This window comes from Sapajus apella, unplaced genomic scaffold (assembly GCF_009761245.1).
Source record: "Sapajus apella isolate SASKATOON/1434 unplaced genomic scaffold, GSC_monkey_1.0 scaffold46, whole genome shotgun sequence".
Taxonomy (NCBI): Eukaryota; Metazoa; Chordata; class Mammalia; order Primates; family Cebidae; genus Sapajus; species Sapajus apella.
This window is the reverse complement of record NW_022436986.1, coordinates 2,766,492-2,777,816: the sequence shown is the minus strand read 5'-3', so window position 1 is coordinate 2,777,816 and position 11,325 is coordinate 2,766,492. Positions and strand designations below refer to the sequence as shown.

Sequence of the window (11,325 nt, the reverse complement as noted above, 5' to 3'; positions counted from 1 at the left end):
CGCTTCCTATTTTGTTTTTTGGGAGTGCAGGTAATTATAAACCTGGCATGGACACCACAGGCTTATTTGACCTGCAGCCAAGTGTGGGGCCAAGCGCCAGTTTCCTGGGGCGCCAGCGTTCCCAGACGCGCAGCCACACGGACTGGACGAGTGGCGGGGTCCGACATAACTGTCATCCGATGGAGGCCGTTTTTTATTCACTGATTTTACCGTGGACTTTGGCTTGGTTCAAACTAAAGAGCTTCTTGGAATCTTCTCTTTCCCAACGTCTACTAAGTGGGAACTCAATCTCCAACCCCGTAAATATGTGGGTTCTGCGAAGGGCCGGAGAGGAGCCTAAGGTCACTGAAGTGCCGGGCACCACGAGGGTGGAAAATCCTTCAAGGACCAGCCAATGGCGGGACGGCCTGCCCTGAGGGCCCGCCTTACGGGCGCTCTCAGACCTCAGGCAGTAGTTGTTGTGATTGGCAGGATTAGGCGGAAAGCCCTCTTGCCTCAACCACAGAGGGTTTTGATTGGCTGCAGCGAACAGCTGCAGTTCTGTAGTCCAAACCTAGAGCAGTTTAGTGATAAATCCTTCCCTAAAATGCATTTGATAACCATTTTACGTGTTGTAAGGCAAAGGGTGATTGGCCAGAGGCTCACGGATTCAGTTGGTAGTAAACACAATCAGGCTCCTGGGACCGTCATTGGTCAGTTTTCTGGGGGCCGAGAAAATTCCTCCGGTTCCGCGCGCTGGCTGGCTGCACGCTTACCTCGGCCCCGCCCTCCCCTTGGTGATTGGTTGCAGCCCAATAGGGGGAGGAGGAATGGAGCGGAGTAGGCGCTCTTGCATTACGCCACTTCCGTTTATCGGGCGCTGCCGGGGTGTTCTCAGACTGTCTCGGCGAACCGGCTGAAGGAGCTAGGGAACTAGAGGCGGGGTGGGAGGGGGGCGGGCGGAAGGGGGAGGAAGTCTCACAACCGAGACACCAGTCTGGACGTTCCAGCCTCCTCTGACACTACCAAGTCCGAACGGAGAGGGGTCACCGCCTCCTTCAGCGAGGAGGAGGGGGGCGGAGCCCGGCTCAGGTGAGGGGACCCCGTCAGCGAGTGTCGTGATGGTGGGCGCGCTCACGTGGGGAAGGTTGAGCACCAGGGGCGCGCCAAGGCGTTGGGGAGCGCGCAGACGTGTATCGGTGTCCCCAGCCTACCCTGCCCGTCTTTCTGAGGGGGCATTGTTACCGTCGGAGCGAAGGGGCCAGGCGGGTTCTTCTGCGCAGGCGTCCCCGGTGTCCCGACGCCAGGGTGTCTGAGGGGTGGGGCGGGGGCTGGTACCCCTGCGGATCCCGGGCTGGCGACGCAGGTTACCGAACCGGGTGGGAAAGGCCTCAGGCCCAACGGCTTGGCGGGATGAAGAGAGGGTCTGCTGCCCTGCTGGATGGGGTCGGACGGCTCCGTTGTCCCCATCCTGGGTCTTCTTGAGCGACGAGGTTTCGTTTCGCCAGAGCAAGGCCATAGGCAGACTGCCATCGGGAGCCGGCAGCAGCTCCTGTAGGGGTGGAGCCTGCGTTTTGGAATGCCCCAACTTGTTATGAGAGAACTGAAGTGTTTAATAGGCATTTACTGAATGCCCCCTACTCCCAGGCTTCGTGCGAGGAGCTGTGGGGGATGCGGTGATAAGACAGTGCCATCCCATCTTCTGTTTGGAGAACAGATTTGTATGTAAATAATAAAAAAAAAAAAGGCAGTGAATTAAGGGGAGTGGAAGGTTGGTTTTTTCCTTTAAAAATGGCATTTATTATTAAGTCAGTTCGCATTCTGGCACAATGAAGGATACTCTGGAAACTAATTTTCTGAACAGATGACAAATCCTAAATAATTTGAAGGAAAAATTTTCGGTGAAAGCACAGTAAAGTCTTGGTTACTAAGTAGTGTCCTCTAATTCTGGTCCACTTGAATTAATAGAAGAGACTCTACATCTTCAAAAATTGAAGCAAAAATATTCCAAAACATGTTCTCATATTTTTCCCTTGTATTAAGTAGAAGACACGGACTTTTCTTTCGAGGTTAAGGAGAATGCTGTGCCTTAGTCATTATTGGTAATTTGTTGTCCTAGTATGGGCTGTTTTACCTTAGATGTTGCAAAAGGCTGGGCAGAACTTGCTTTTCGTTTGCCTAAACTCTTGTGATTTCTGTGGTGACTGTGGTTGGCAGTAAGCTAATAAGAGGGAAAAGAGAAGGAATTTTAGAGAAAAGCCCCTAAGCCAAAGGAAGGCGTTCACTCTTCCTTCTAACCCTCTTGGAAATCTCAGCAAATCTGGGAAGATTGACCTGGCCACCACAGCCAGCTTGGTGACCTTACAGGTAAGACTGCCTGGGTGGGGACCTGTTCTGGGCCCTTGGGTTTTGCTGAATAAACAGACTTTTGAAGAGTCCTGAAGTCAACTTGTTTTCTAGAGATTTGCCACTTTTCCCTAAAAGTTGTCTCAAAACATAACTTTTTGTTACCTGAGGAGCTGGCAAACTGGATTTTGGTTAATTAATAAGTGGCTAGCAAAATTCTGACAGTGGTAAGATTTGGAGGAAAGGCACCTTACAAACTTAGGAGTGACCACTCTCAAAAGAGACTGTCACAAGACTGTCCCCAAAGTGGAAGTAATAAAAAATCATTAGGATATCAAATAGTACTTAAAGAACTTAGCATGAATTATATTGAATTGGAGACTTAAAAATATCTCATGTTCATTGAAATTGACAAAACCTGGTGTAGTGCTGACAGAGAATCTTGAATCTGGCTCAAATTCTTTTTGGAAATGGAACAAAGAACCCAAGATATTGATTCTCTGTTAGCTTTCAACTTTTATTTTGTTATTTTTTGAGACAGTCTTGCTCTGTCTCCCAGGCTGGAGTGCAATGGCATGCTCTCAGCTCACAGCAACCTCCACTTCCCAGGTTCAAGCAGTTCTCCTGCCTCGGCCTCCCAAATTGCTGGGATTACAGGTGCGCCTCACCATGCCTGGCTAAGTTTTGTATTTTCATGGTTTTGGCGTTTCACCGTGTTGGTCAGGTTGGTCTTGAACCCCTGACCTTGTGATCTGCCCTCCTCAGCTCCCAAAGTGCTGGTATTACAAGTGTGAGCCACGGTGCCCGGCTAATTTTATTTTTTATTTTTTTAATGTAAATTAAATACTTTTCTCCTCTGTCAGTTTTAAGCAGGTGATTTTTCTTTTATTGTACTTAATGTTTCTCAAATATGGATGTTGTCTAGTAGAGCCAGTTTTGTTAGTGTAGCAGGTGGGATGGAATGTTGCACTGCACTACACGTTTTGTCTGTATGAAGTGAACTTCTCATCTCCTAAAAGACCAGCTGTTCCTGGTCTTTTATGGCATTATGCCGTTGCTTAATTGGCAGGTTTTTTCCTAATGTTAAATGAAATAATGCATTTTATAATCACAGGTATCTTAGATTTAATGTAATTTAGTAAGATTAAAAGATTTTAGCCCAGGTGGCATACACCTGTAGTCCCAACTACTTGGGAGTCTGAGGCAGGAGGATCACTTGAGTTCAAAGTAACTCAGGCAATATAATACAATCCTGGCTCCCTACCCCCAAAAAGAGACTTTTGTGCCCAAAAGTACAAAAAAAAAAAAATGTGCCAAACGGGAAGCAGTAGTATGAACTATTGCCCTTTACATATGTTTTCATCATTTTCACCACTGAATAGTGGCTTTTAATTTCAAGATGCAGTTTTGGAGGTGCCTTTCATTTCATTAGTTATACATGTATTTCCTAAAAGCTTTGATTTATCTTAACAGCTCAAACAGATTAGGAATTGTGTTGGAGTACTTACTTATTGTAATAGATATTCTTACTATCCAGGATTATTTTATTGGTGATGCAGGATTTTTCTCAACCACTTTGCAAACAGGGGACCTCCACCATTGGTGATGCGCCCCTGTCCCCACTCTGCCCACCAGTGTTACAGCGTGTACCGCATTTGGTGGTTCCTGAGCTCTCGTTCAAGAAGAATGAGGTTACACTGACAATTTGAAGGGTGAGGAGGGCAGAGAAGAATTTTATTGAGTGACGGAACAGCTCTCAGGGAAGAGGGCATTGAGGGAGTGGTCCCCTACTCCCACAAAAAAGTCAGTGTTTTCTTTCCCAGTTGGCTGGATCTGGGACTTCTTATAAACTCAAGTATGGGGAGTATGTGCTGATTGGTTTCTGAGTATGCAAAAGGTTAAAAAAAGGAAAGGCCAAATATGGTGGCTCACTCCTGTAATCCCAGGACTTTGGGAGGCTGAGGCAGACAGATCACTTGAGGTCAAGAGTTCGAGACCAGTCTGGCCAACATATTGAAACCATGTCTCTACTAAAATACAAAAATAAGCTGGGTGTGGTGGCACATGCCTGAAATCCCAGCTACTCCAGAGGTTGATGCAGGAGAACGGCTTGAGCCTGGGAGGCAGAGGTTGTGGTGAGTTGAGATCATGCCACTGTACTCCAGTCTTGGCGACAGAGTGATACACTGTCTCAAAAAAAAAAAAAAAAAAAGTTAAAGACACCACTCAAAAGTGGGTATGACAGTGTAGAAAACCAATTAGGAAAATTTAGGTATATGTAAAATAGATGATGGGTGGGGATCAGTCAGAGGAAAGCGAGCCAAATGGGAAGACACGATCTCAGTCTGATCCCTGGACTTGACTTGTAGCTTGGCTTTCAGGCTATAAACTGTCTTTGGTTGGAGATGGGGTTTCACTGGAGATGTGTCCCTATCTACCTAGGCATTTGTTTGTCTCCTGCCTCTATCATTGTTAGTCATTGGTAGACAATTTTCCTTCTTTCTTGAAGACAAGATACCATAAGTAAGCATTATGCCATGATTTTTTCCTAGTTGTTACATGAAATAATGCATTTTGTAATCACAGGTGTCTTAGATTTAGTGAAATTTGGTAGAATTAAAAGACTTTTTAGCCCAAGTGGCACACACCTGTAGCTACTTGGGACTCTGAGACAGGAGGATCACTTGAGTTCAAACCAGCCCAAGCAACATAGTAAAATCCTGGCTCCCTACCTCCCAAAAGAGATTTTTGTACCCAACTGATTCATTTTAGTTGTAACCAATGAATTTTCCTAATTTGTTTTCCCGTTCTGGAAAAAGTTTGTTACTGGAAGGAAGCCTATCGAGAGTGATATTTTTCCTTATATAAATGATTCATTTTTACAAATTTTAAAGGATGATTAAGTGATAGTTCTACTTTTTGGAAATTATACTTGGTAATCTGTTACTTCGTTTAATAACAAGTTTACAGATGCCTTTATTCCCAGTTTCCTTTTTTTTTGAGATAGAGTCTTATTCTGTCGCCCAGGCTTGAGTGCAGTGATGTGATCTTCACTGCAGCCTACGCCTCTTGGGTTTAAGCGATTCTCATGTCTCAGCCTCCCAAGTAGCTGGGACTACAGGCTCGTGCCACCATGCCCAACTAATTTTTGTATTTTTTGGTAGACAGCATTTCACCATGTTGGCCAGGCTGGTCTTGAACTCCTGACCACAAGTGATCCCCCTGCCTTGGCCTCCCAAAGTGCTGGGATTACAGGCATGAGCCACTGTGCCTGGGCTAAATGATCAATCAATCAAAAGAATTGATTGCCAATTTCTTTTCTTTTCCTTTTTTATTTTTGTCTCTCAGTCTGTCGCCCAGGCTGGAGTGCAGTGGTGCAATCTCAGCTCATTGCAACCTCCGCCTTCCGGGTTCAAGTGATTTTTCTGCCTCAGCCTCCCAAGTAGCTGGCACTACAGGTGCCTGCCACCACACCCAGCTAATTTTCCTATTTTTAGTAGAGTGGGGTTTCACCATATTGGCCAGGGTGGTCTTGAACTTCTGACCTCATGATCCACCCACCTTGGCCCTCCCAAAGTGCTGGGATTACAGGCGTGAACCACTGTGCCTGGCCTGCCAATTTCTTAAGTTTAAAATGATTAGGGTGAGTTGCTTCCTCTTGTTTCTATGTGTCATATTGTTGACATGGTATAATTAATTTTTCAGTACATCTTAATTACTCAATTATAATTTAAAATCCACTCAACCATCTTCCTCTAAAAATGCAAGGCTTTCACCTTTATAGTCCTTCTGTTTTAGTCTTTTTTGCAAAGAGGATTTGAGGAAGGAAGACCAGGAAAAGAAAATCCAGCGTTTGGGCATTCGGTTATGGGAGGAGCCCAGAAATGCTACAAAAATCTAAAAACAGTTACTTACATTGTTCTTATTTTGAATAGATGATCAAAAGAAACTCTGCCAATCAAGTATAGGTCACCGGCTGAGCATTATTGATTTGATAAATGATTGAGAAGTGAAGGCATATACTGCTTTGAAAGCAAACTAGGTATAAGAAGTGGATTAAGCCCATTTTCATTTTCTCTGTTGGAAAGGCACTATAATAATAGTGTCTCCAGTGCTTTGCCATAGTTTTCATCTTGATAAAAGTCTACTTTTTTTTTTCTTTCTACTTTGTTCTGTTTTGCTTTTGAGACAGGGTCTTACTCTGTCACCCAGGCTGGAGTTCAGTGGGGTGGTCATAGCTCATTGCAGCCCCATCTCCTGGGCTCAGGCAACCCAGCCTTCCAAGTAGCTGGGACTACAGGCATGCACCATTATGCCCACCTAATTTTTGTATTTTTTGTAGAGGTGGGGCTCCCTATGTTTTCCAGACTGGTCTTAGACTCCTGGACTCAAGTGTATCTCCCACCTTGGCCTCCCAACATGCTGAGATTATAGGTGTGAGCCACCATGCCCAGCTCCCAGCTAATTAAAAAAAAAATTGTAGAGACAGGGTTTCACTATGTTGACCAAGTAGGTCTCAAACACCTGGCTTCAAGTGACCCTTGAAGCCTCCCAAAGTACTGGGATTACAGGTGTGAGCCCCTGCAGCTGGCCTAATTTTTTTTTCATTAAGAAATAAGCTCTTGGCAGGGCGCGGTGGCTCATGCCTGTAATCTCAGCACTTTGGGAGCCCAAGGTAGGCAGGTCACAAAGTCAGGAGTTCGAGACCAGCCTGGCCAATATGGTGAAAACCTGTCTCTACTAAAAATCCAAAAAAAATTAGCCGATGTGGTGGCACATGCCTTGTAATTGCAGCTACTCAGGAGGCTGAGGCAGGAGAGTTGCTTGAACCCAGGAGGTGGAGGTTGCAGTGAGCCGAGATTGAACCACTGCACTCCAGCCTGGTGACAAAGTGAGACTCGGTCTCAAAAAAAAAAAAAAAAAGAAAAGAAACAAGTTTCTTGAACTGCTGGGTAAAAGGCAATGAAAGACATGTTTTAAAATTATTTATGCTGCACATCAATTGGGATTGGAAAGAAAAAACTTTTTAAAAATTGTTTAAAAATTTTGGGAGACAACTGGGATGAGTGGCAGACAGCATTTTCTAGGTTATCAAGACATTCCGATTTCTTAAACAGATATTAAAATACATGTAGTCCCAGCTTTACAGGCAGCTGAAAGAAGACACTAATAGTTGGTTTCTATGGATTTTTAGATATGTTTGTGAAATTTTTATAATATTTAAAGTGTTAACTGGCTAAAGATGTTCTTTCTAGATACTAAACTAGCAAGCTAGTCATTTAAAATTTTAGCAAAATGTACCAACTGAGAATAGGAAATTTCTAGACAGGTACAGTGCAAGTATAAAATTCTAGCAGAGTGAAGCAGTTAAATTTGCCATAAATTGGGCTGGGCATGGTGGCTCATGCTTGTAATCCCAGCACTTTGGGAGACTAAGACAGGCAGATCATGAGGTCAGGAGTTAAAGACCAGCCTGGGCAACATGGTGAAACCCTGTCTCTAGAAAAAATACAAAAAAAATTAGCCAGGTGTAGTGGCGGGTGCCTATAATCCCAGCTATTCAGAAGGCTGAGGCGGGAGAATCGCTTGAACCCGGGAGGCAGAGGTCATGGTGAGCTGAGATCATGCCACTGCACTCCAGCCTGAGTGACAGAGTGAGATTCTGTCTCAAAAGAAAAAAAAATTTTGCCATAAATTATTTTGAACTTTAAATGTAATGCTTTCAGACTCTATCATGTAACTGACTTCCTGTGACACAACAGTCTTTCAGGCAGCACTCTGCTAGTAGGTCACTTTATTAGTCTGTTCTTGCATTGCTATAAAAGAAATACTGGGTAGCTTATAAAGAAAAGAGGCCTAATGGCTTATGATTCTACAGGCTGTATAAGCATGGTGCCAGTACCTGCTTGGCTTCTGGGAAGGCCTCAGGCAGGAGAAGTGGGAGCAGGCACTTAAAGAAGTGTATCACGGCCGGGTGCGGTAGCTCACGCCTGTAATCCAAGCACTTTGGAGGCCAAGGTGGGCGGATCACCTGAGGTCGGGAGTTCAAGACCAGCCTGACCAACATGGTGAAACCCTGTCTTAAAAAAAAAAAGTGTATCACCTTCCCACCCTCCCCCCACAGCTTGCTATAAGGCACTGGAGCATGGGTGGGAGGGAGGAGAGGGGTGCCCCACCTCTTTAAATGACTAGATCTCCCTAAAAACTCACTATCAGAAGGGCAGCATCAAGAGGATGGTGCTAAACCGTTCTTGAGAACTCTGCCCGCATGATCCAATCACCTCCTACTGGGCCCCATCTCCAACATTGAGGATAGCTGTTCAACATGAGAATTGGAGGGGACACATATCTAAACTGTATCAGTCACCCTCTGATAGACTACCCTTCTGACCAGGTTGGGCATACCAAGATTTTCCTCTTGTAACGGATGACCTTACTGCCAAAAAGTTTCTGTCACCCTCCCCTGATGCTTGATTTTTGTCAGCACCAGTCTAATGGGAGGCAGGGCAGGGAGGAGCCAGTGGCAAGGGGCAGTGGTGAAACTGCCATTATAAAATTGTAACTGAAGACAGAGAAAGAGATCTGATCTAACTAACTCCCTCTTGTTTCTAACCTCCAAGCAGTCCTTGTTCATTCCTGGGTGTGGGCTGAACTAACTTTGGGAGGAATTTAGGTTATAGTTTATAGTTTAAGTCATAGTTTGAAACAAAGTAACAGCCCTTTCCCAAAACAAATCTCCTCCTTCCCTGGGGACTAGACTGCCTTTGTAGGACTAAAGTTAGCCATAAGATTAGAAATTAGCACTTTGGGCTGGGTGCGGTGGCTCACACCTGTAATCCTAGCACTTTGGGAGGCCGAGGTGGGTGGATCACCTGAGGTCAGGAGTTCAAGACCAGCCTGGCCGTCATGGTGAAACCCCATCTTTATTAAAAAAAAAAAAAAGAAAAGAAATTAGCACTTTGGGAGGGCAAGGTGGATGGATCACTTGAGGTCAGGAGTTTGAGACCAGCCTGGACAACATGGTGAAACCCATCTCTACTAAAAATACCAAAAATTAGCCAGGCTTGGTGGTGCATGCCGGCATTCCCTGCTACTTGGGAGACTGAGGCAGGAGAATCACTTGAACCCAGGAGGCAGAGGTTGCAGTGAGCCAAGATTGCGCCATTGCACTCCAGCCTGGGCAACAAGAGTGAAACTCCGTCTCAAAAAAAAAAAAAATTAGAAATTGTGATTTAGGAGTCATGCAGCTGGGAGCTACAAGATTGTGACCCTCTCTAAACCGCTCCTAAGATCAATGCTTGAGATATTTTGCAGACCCTGCATTTGATGAATCAGCTGGCACTACCCAGATCAATAAACTGGCTCCTCTAATCTCGTGGCCCCTACCCAGGAACTGATTGAGCACAAGGAGACAGCTTTGACTCTATGATTTCATCCCTGAGCTGACCAATCAGCGTTTCCAGCTCACTTGCTTCCCCCCACCCACCAAATTGTCCTTAAAAACTCTGATCCCCCAATGCTCGGGGAGACTGATTTGAGTAATAAATAAAACTGGTCTCTTGCACAGCCGCCTCTGCATGAATTACTCTTTCTCTATTGCAGTTCCCCTGTCTTGATAAATCAGTTCTGTCTAAGCAGGGGGCAAGGTGAACCCCTTGAGTGGTTACAGTGGGAGAAGATAAAGCTCATCCTGTCTCCTCCTGCCTCTCCCTAGTTTGAGAGACCTCTTCCAAACTGAGGTCTCTTGTCAGGGACAAAGGCTTGGCATTGTGGTCTATGATGATAGCATGTGGCATTGGCAACGAGAGGATTTGAGTAAAAGAAGGGGAGAAGAAAAACCCTGCCACCTCTTCCAGAGCACTTGCTCTCATTTTACTCCCTTTACTGTTATCTTGCACGTCTTTTCACCCGCAACTCCAGCCCTTGACCCTGACCCTGCCTTTCAGCTCCGTCCCTTTACTCCCTCCAGTCCCCTAATCCTTATCCCTAGCCCTTGTTTCTGCTTACAACTACATTCTTTTTATTTTTTTTTTCTGAGACAGAGTCTTGCTCTGTCACCCAGGCTGGAATGCAATGGCACGATCTCAGCTCACTGCAACATCCATCTCCCAGGTTCGAGCAATTCACCTGCTTCAGCCTCCTGAGTAGCTGGGATTACAGCTGTGTGCCATTATGCCCGGCTAATTTTTTTTTTTTTTTAATTTTTAACATTTTTTAGTAGAAACAGGGCTTCACCATGTTGGCCAGGCTGGTCTCAAACTCCTGACCTAGTGATCCACCTACCTCAGCCTCCCAAACTGCTGGGATTACAGGCGTTAGCCACTGTGCCTGGCCTTGTTTATTTTAATTTTAATAGAGATGGGATCTTGCTATGTTGGGCAGGGCATTCACAAACTCCTGGCCTCAATCCTCCCACCTTGGTCTCCCAAAGTGCTGACATTTATAGGCATGAGCCACTGTGCCCAGCCTCAGCTACATTTGTTCTCTCCTCTGAGTGTCTTCATATTAATCACTGGGCCCATGTCTTATTGGGGGTTGCTCCCATTACAGCATAGCTGGACCTGGGTCATACAGCTTCTCCTTCACTTATTGAACTAGTTGGGTAATGTTAGCCCTAGATATGAGTAGAGAGTCACTTCTTGGGAGTCATACATAAAAGATAGTATGTGTAAAGTACCTATAGAACCTGGCTTTTAGTAGGTATTCAACCCTCTCATCTTTCCCCTTCATCACCCAGCTACTAGAAGCACAGTAGTAAGTGATGGTGCAGTGTTAATTAACAAGGCACTGGTGCTTTGGCAGTTTGCTACCACAGTAACAGGTTAAAAGGATACTCTGAGTGATCCTAGGAGGTTATGTTATTGCTAGGGAAAGGCTGGGCAGTTTATTCCACAAATTTGAGTAACTCACCGTATGTGTAAGTTGAAGGTTGCCTTTACACTAAAGTTTTATATATATATATAAATATATATATATATATATATATATAAATATATATAT

The 11,325-nt window shown here is 45.1% G+C and overlaps 1 protein-coding gene across 1 annotated transcript in view; it reads left to right on the top strand.

Moving 5' to 3' along the window:
- Positions 1-838: 838 nt before the first annotated feature.
- Positions 839-11,325, top strand: part of ZBTB5 (zinc finger and BTB domain containing 5) — a 39,515-nt gene continuing 29,028 nt past the window's right edge. The window contains exon 1 of the mRNA XM_032240091.1: positions 839-1,071. The gene's annotated coding sequence lies outside the window, so the exon portion shown is untranslated. The remainder of the gene's footprint in view (positions 1,072-11,325) is intronic.